This window comes from Polypterus senegalus, unplaced genomic scaffold (assembly GCF_016835505.1).
Source record: "Polypterus senegalus isolate Bchr_013 unplaced genomic scaffold, ASM1683550v1 scaffold_245, whole genome shotgun sequence".
Taxonomy (NCBI): Eukaryota; Metazoa; Chordata; class Cladistia; order Polypteriformes; family Polypteridae; genus Polypterus; species Polypterus senegalus.
Genome location: NW_024379626.1, coordinates 17099 through 25000, shown reverse-complemented (window position 1 = coordinate 25000; position 7902 = coordinate 17099). Strand labels below are relative to the sequence as shown.

At 38.1% G+C, this 7902-nt stretch overlaps 1 long non-coding RNA gene across 1 annotated transcript; it reads left to right on the top strand.

Moving 5' to 3' along the window:
- Positions 1-1716: 1716 nt before the first annotated feature.
- Positions 1717-4950, top strand: LOC120519943. Its single transcript, XR_005631706.1, has 2 exons — positions 1717-1829; positions 4036-4950. It is a non-coding gene; the product is annotated as an uncharacterized LOC120519943 (long non-coding RNA).
- The last annotated feature ends 2952 nt before the right edge of the window (positions 4951-7902 follow it).

Here is a 7902-nt window from a genome sequence, read left to right as displayed (position 1 = left end):
TGCTTTCATTCTCTAAAAACGTTTTTGTTTGACATGGTAAAAGTATTGGTTAGCTTTCCAAATAAGTTGCATCCATGAAGTCATACTCCACTCACTTTTTTTTAATCTGTTACTTGCCTTGTATTTATTATTAAATGTTGAGAATGAATCAGAGATAAAGTTCCATACACAATCTCTGTAGGGGCTAACTCAAAACAAACTGGAAATATCAAATGTCTGTGAAATGAATATTGATTTAGTCATGTCGTATAAATCCTGTGTCAGTTGTATGTTCACAATGTCTCAAGCACAGTATTCAAAATGTTGTTAAATAAACTACTTGTGGAAAATCTCTTGTGAAGGAGCTTTAGAATTTAAAGTCCACCTTCCCCCGTCCGTGCCCCAACCACACCCCTTATTTATTATTCAGCTGTCCAGTCCAGTAACTCCTTATTTATTGGAAAATATGATTCATGTCACATTGGTGTTTGAGAAGTGAACAAATAGGAAAGAAACATGAGTGAAAATGTCAGTTGGGATGCCTGCCTCATATTTGTGCATATCTAAGGCACATCAGCAAGCAGGTGGTCATTCCAGTTTTGCAGTGTCACAAACTTATGTTGAAAATCTCCTGAAATATAGAGTTGTGAATTTACAAGCAATGAATGAGGAAAGAGATGGTGGTCTTTAATTCAAAAAACGTATCCCAGCCAACCACAAAAGGACTTTCTAGAATTGGTTTATTCAATATTGGTTTTACAAAAATACATGGATATTGTGAGCATCTGATATGTGGGTTATACACAATAAGTAAATTGAGATTTCATGTTCGTTTTAATATTGCTTGCTGTTTGTCCTGTGTTGGTCCCAACAGGAGCCTATTGGGCCTTGCTTTGCCTCTGCTCGTAATGGGGGGGGATAAAATCCAAGATGTTAATATTTTTTTCTTTGCCTTTACTACAAACACGGGATACATTAAAGGTGATCGTTTTTGTGTGGAATAATTCTTTAAGCAGACCCCATCGGATAACGTTGAATTATAGTTTCAAGTATCTGACCCAATCCACCATCTTACTAGCTGATTTGAAGAGTCAATCATGTTAATTGTATTAAGATTAAAGACTGATCTGGAAATTGCAGTTTGTCAGGTGTAGGTCTCCCCCCCACACGTTAAAAAAAATCTTAACAGCAACAGAATGATTTAATAATTTAATTTATATATGTAGAAAGACACACCTGCAACAGAAATATATGGAAGACTAGAATCTTGGCAGGTGTTGCAAGGACAACATTGTAAATGTAACAGTGGTCAAGTCTTTTTTTTGTCTGGAGGCGAGGAATTTCAGGCAATACAGGCTTGAGGAGAGCTCCATTAAGAGATACCTCAAAACAACAAAGAAAGTATGCTGAAAGAAGCACATCCCATAAACTTTCAAAAAGTGAAATTGCTGTCTTCATCAGAACTGTCAGTCAGGTTTTCAGTGTGTGAGATGTCGAAGTGTTTGATGTCTGAGTTAGTTACAGAGCAGTAGGGGGAGCTCTAAGCAATAGAAACTCGGCTTCTGACCACTAAAGATGTTTTAGTGACTGCATTTTGTATCGTGCTTAGCTTATACACTTGTGAAATTTGAATTGTTTCATATGATGTGATGCCGGAATATAACTGGTATTTTATTTCATGTGAGTTTTTATTTTTGGTAGTAAAAGTTGTAAAGTGACTCTATCTTGGAGTTACTTATCTTACGTTTTCTTTTCAGGCCATGTCTCCAGATGGTGAGGCCATAGTGACAGGAGCAGGCGATGAGACACTAAGGTTTTGGAATGTCTTTAGCAAAACCCGCTCCACAAAGGTAAGAGTGGTGCTTGTATGAAGAGATTTTCACAGGAGAGCGAGAGAATGCTGTAGGACTAAACAAAAAATGAGTATTGTAACACTGGCCTTTTGCTGATGCATCTTAGCAGCAATGCAGATACCTGTTAAAATAAAGTTTACCTCTCTGTTGAGAGGTAGTGAGTCTAGACAGTTGACCAATGTAAAATATTCAGGTGTTTATAATCCTTTCTCACTTTTAGTCATACACTGAATAAACTTCCCCTGTTCGTAATGACCATGACACCTGACGAGAGTGAACAGTTTTAAAAAGAACATTCGGGAAGGGGTGCTAATGGCAGAGCTGATAGAGAGAGAGTCCTACAGTGGGTATAGAAAAGAATCACGCCCTTCGAAATATTCCCATTTTTTTTTTGTTTTACAGCCTTAAATGAAAACGCACAAACCAATATTTTTTCCAGCTTTACTTATTCAATGCAAACTGTAACATCAAGTAAAAGATCTCAGTTACAGTTCAGACAAATTTATAAAAAATCAAAAATAAGAAACACTGAGATTAATAAAGGACCACCCCCCCCCAAACTCAAATCAGGTATAAGTGCCCACCATTTCCATTGCAGACCATGGTTACTGGCTTCCTTCCACCTGTGATCAATTGTAATCAGTGTGATTAGTGAAGCATAAAAACAGCTGTTCCTGGTCCATTCATTCCCTTGCTTGGTAGTGCAACTGACTATGGGTGGCAAGCCACTTTCAAAAGATCTCCGTGGTGGTGCTGTGGACAGACATAAGGGTGGAGATGGACACAAAAAAATGTCAAAGGCTTTATCAATCCCAAAGAGCACAGTAAAGTCCATAATAAATAAGTGGCAAGTGTTTGGTACCATTAGGATCCTCCCAGTATCCTCCAAACTGGGTGGAAGCTCAAGGAGGAAACTGGTAAGAGAGGCTCCCAAGAGGCTAATGACCATTTTGAAGGAGTTACAGGATTTGATGGCAAAGAGTGGTCATTGTGTGCATGTGACAACAATTTGATAAGTGCTTCACAATTGTTGTTTGTTTTGGGAGGGTCTCAAGGAAAAAGCCACTTCTCAAAAAAGCCCACATTAAGGCTTGTTTGAGCTTTGTCAGAATGCACCTGGAAGATTCTGATGCCAAGTGGAAAAAGGCCTTATGGTCAGATGAGACCAAAATCAAACTGTTTGGCCTCAATACCAAATGCACTACCAATGCAGCTCACCATCCACAACACACCATACCTACAGTAAAGCATGGAGGAGGCAGCATCCTGTTGTGGGTGGCCCGGGGCTCTCGTTAAGGTAGAAGGAAATATGGATGGGACAAAATACCAGAAAGTTGAAGATGGGCAGAATATTTACCTTTTAACACGACAATGACCCGAAACACACAGAAAAATTGACTACACAGTGGCTGAACGAGAAAAGTGAATGTCCTGGTGTGGCCAGTCAGAGCCCAGACCGAAATCACACTGAAAATCTGTGGAAAGATCTGAAGATAGCAGCCCACCAACGCTCACCATCCAATGTGAGCAAGAATGGGCACATATCTAGATGTACAAAGCTAATAGAGTAGTATCCCAACAAGACTTATTGCTGCCATTAAATCAAAAGGTGGGTTGACAAAATGACATTGACATTGGGGGCTGATCCTTTATTAGTCTTGTTTTTGAATTTTTGAGTCATTTTTCTGAACTGTAGCTGTGATATCTTTCACTTGGATGTTACAGGTTGCATTGAGCAAGTAAAGCTGGGAAGAAATATTTTTGTGTGTGTTTTCATTTAAGGCTGCAAAGCAAAAAAAAAAAATGGAACTATTTCGAAGGGAGGGATTTTTTTTTCATACCCACTGTATGCTCAGACTCGTGTCATGGCTGCCATCTACTAAATACTGATTACTTGTGCAATTGGTTATTTAGTGTTTTATTTTGGCAATTCTTTTGGAGCTTTTTGCAGAGATCTTTATTTTTTTGATCAATGTCAAAAAAGCCAAAAAAAAAAAAACAAACACTGTAATCAATGGTTTTTATATCCATTAAATTCAACTTTGAAGCAGATGAATACTTTTTTTTTTGTTGTATGCTAGGGTCTTTTTCCATCAAAAGATGTTAAGCTGCACTTTGTTGATCAGTGTGACAGGCAGGGTAGGCCTGCTTCACTGCTTTCTGCTACTTTTTCCTTGTTAACTGTTACTGTCTTCCACACTAGGAATCCGGATCCGTTTTAAATATGTTCACAAGGATAAGGTAAAACCAAACAAGGTGGCCTGGAACAGATGTCAGTCATCCTTAAAAAGGAGAGCAAGAGGAATTCAAATGCTTCATGTGGACTCCTTTATGCAGACTCTTCATGTGCAAACAAAATAAATCAACCAAGAGCACCAGTTCTCCATTGTTTACAGACTGCCAAATTTGGATTTCTTGTAAATGTTTGTTTTGTATTCCTGTTCCTTGTTTGTGATGTGCGATTGTTTTCTCTTTTAATTTTTCAGTTTCCGTTCTCTGCATTAAGGAAAGGCAGATTAATCTGAAGTAGAATGGTCAAAGTCAAGCAGTTTAGCATTACTGTTCCCGAAATGTCTCTGAGTGCACATATTCCCCTTTTCAGTCTCGATTTTCTTTTTATTTGATGCAATCAACGTACAGGAAAGAAGTTGAAGTGCACAGGCGGACAAGAGGCATTCATCCAGTGGGATCAGACTGGAGTCTGGAAATGTAATTTTCAGCACATCATGACATTCAATCAGCTTCATTTTTTTTTTCTTCTTAACTATAGTCGAAATAAGGTTTAGAATTTTCTAGAAAGCACTTGAATGACTTATTTTTTTCCTAATTGGAGATTTTCTCTCCCAGTTCACAAAACATTACAAAAAGGCTTTGCAAGTTGTTGCTCATTTCCTGATCACATTCAGAGTCCTGCCGCTGCGCGTGTGTGGTGCGTGCGTGCGTGCATGTGTATGGTGGTTGTTTTTTATTTTTATGTTTTCAGTTTCTGCCATCAGGATGTTTTTTTATTCTCTAGTGTGTTTTGTAAATAATTTGTAAAACATGAGTTGAGCGTATTGTAAAGTGAATAATTGTAACATCCAGACAATATAATGTTAAACCAAATGTTTCCTGTTTAGTCTTGTTCATTTTTTATTTTTTTATTTATTTATTTTGTTTAATACCATGGACGTTAAATATTGGGAAGGACAATATGTGGAATTGGGTTGTTTTCATGCTTTAATCAGGTGTTTGTTCATCCGAGACTCATATGGAAAGTTCCAACATGGCGTCTGTTCGATGTAGTAATGTACTGTGCAAGCCTCTCCTGTTTTTCATATTTACATTTAGGGAGCTGCCCATTTGGTTTTTGTTGGTTTTTATAAGGTCATTAGTCTTGCGTGTACAGAGTCCTTTACATAATCTAAAGCTCTGTGATGGGCAGCGTGGTGTGCCAGGCCAGTAGCATCACCAAATGTACAGTACAAGTTCTGTTCTGGGACACAATTTGGACCTCCACAGAGATGATGGTAGGGGGAAAGAAAGAGGGCAAAACTGAGTGTCGTCATGAACAATGCTTTGTCTTTAGCTAGGTCAGAAAATTTTCTGCTTTTATTTATATTTTTTGTACACAGTTGTTTTATGCAAATGAAGTCTGTCTGCAGAAGTGAAGAGGGAAATTCAACGAAACTGAAAGAAAATGAGCTTTGCAAGCACCCTAGATGCTGTTACTAGGCACTGTGACTGTGAGCATAATTGGTTTAATGTAACTTATGCAGTTTTTCAAAAAAAAAAAAAAATAATAATTATATGCTCCTACTTGATGTGGGAACTACAATTCCCATCAACCAAAGTGCTGCCACAGACAATTTCATCATTACTCATAAAGTTTAAATAGAAGCATTGGCAAACGTGGCATGTAATCAAAAGGTGGGAACTGCTGCATATGTAAGTTTCCCAAAACAACGGCAAACCACCGGCCATTTGGAATAACAGTTTGATTGTCTTGCTGGATTACAGCATTTATCTTGGTGCCTGCCTTTCTGTCTTCTCATGGATTGTGTTTAGACATGTTGCATTTACGAAAGACGCTCTACCCAAACCTTCCAAATCAGTTTATCCTCATCTGGACCCATTTCTGAGAAATTTGTTGCCAAACCCTTAAGAAGCCAACTTACTTTCTTTCTACATTCCCGTTGGTTAAAATGAAGGTAAAAAAAAAAAAAAAGTTTAAACTTCTAAACCCAAATATTTGCTTCAGTAGGTTTCAATCTTTCAGACTTTCACGTGTGGAGTATTCAAAAGGAAACTCCGTTCTATTGCTTCTAATCTGTTGTGATGTTATATTTAACATAATTAACAAAGCAAGATCCGGGGCAACTGGAGATTGGTAGTGTGATTCACTTGGCTAAGTGTGCACTGTAATGTCCACCATGTGTGACAATAAATGTAATGTAAACTGATTACGTGACTTTTTTTGATCCGGGCATAGCGTTGCATTACTACAAATGTTTGATATGCCATCTGTTAGAATCGCATATAGTAAAGCAGGGTTTAATGAAAGGCATAGCAACCAGACTGTCACAGCCTTGTTCTTTTTTTTTTAAAGATTCGTTTTAAGTGTGTGTTTGTATATGTAAGATGTAAGACAAAAATAACTAGATTTGTTAAAAAAAAAAATAATAATTGCAGCATTCTAAACATCATCAACCTTCTATGTACTTCCCCTTCCTGATCGCTACACTGCTCCATACGTATCTCCCATTGATTGAAACAGTGCTGGAAGTCTTCTTACTTGAGGCTCTTCAACAGACTTGCCATTTCTGTCTTCACTTTATCCATTGAAGAAAAATCTGTATTCCCTTCAGGTCACTTTTGATTTTCAGGAACAAGTAAAAATCACAGGGAGCTAAATCGGGCGAATAGGGAGGATCGAGAGTTTGTCAGTCAGAAACTGCTTTACGGAAAAAGAGTAAATTCACAAGAAATTTGATGTTGATTCGCTGTTTGTTTTTATTATTTTTTTATCACCTGACATTGTCACGGCAACTCGTGTACCTATTGTTGTGCAAATACTGACTGGACTATTCACAGAGTATACCTAGCTGGTCAGCATTTTGAGAGGGCGTGTAAGCGGAGGTCTAGTTTTATGATTTACATTCGGCTGACGTCCAGAGGGTTTTCCAGGAAAGCCCCAGGCTCAGTCCAGTTATTTTTGTCTTGCCTTGTTTGTGTATGTATGTATGTATGTGTATATTTAATATATTTATAATGTGTGTGTACAGTGGTGCTTGAAAGTTTGTGAACCCTGAACCCTTTAGAATTTTCTATTTTTCTGCATAAATATGACCTAAAACATCAGATATTCACTCAAGTCCTAAAAGTAGATAAAGAGAAACCAGTTAAACAAATGAGATATCAATATACTTGGTCATTTGTTTATTAAGGAAAATGATTGAATATTACATATTTGTGAGTGGCAAAAGTATGTGACCCTTTGCTCTCAGTATCTGCTGTGACCCCCCAATAACTGCAACTAAATGTTTCCGGTAACTTTTGCTCATTCCTGCACACCGGCTTAGAGAAATTTACGCCCATTCCTCCATACAGAACGGCTTCAACTCTGGGATGTTGGTGGGTTTCCTCACATGAACTGCTCACTTCAGGTCCTTCCACAACATTTCAATTGGATTAAGGTCAGGACTTTGACTTGGCCATTCCAAAACATGAACTTTATTCTTCTGTAACCATTCTTTGATAGAACGACTTGTGTGCTTACGGCCGTTGTCTTGCTGCATGACCCACCTTCTCTTGAGATTCAGTTCATGGACAGATGTCCTGGCATTTTCCTTTAGAATTCTCTGATAATTCAGAATTCATTGTTTCATCAATGAAGGCAAGCCTTCCTGGCCCAGATACAGCAAAACGGGCCCAAACCCTGATACTACCACCAGCATGTGTCACAGATGGGATCAGGTTCTTATGCTGGAATGCAGTGTTTTCCTTTCTCCAAACGTAACGCTTTTCATTTAAACCAAAAAGTTCTATTTTGGTCTCATCCGTCCAGAAAACATTTTTCCAGTAGCCTTCT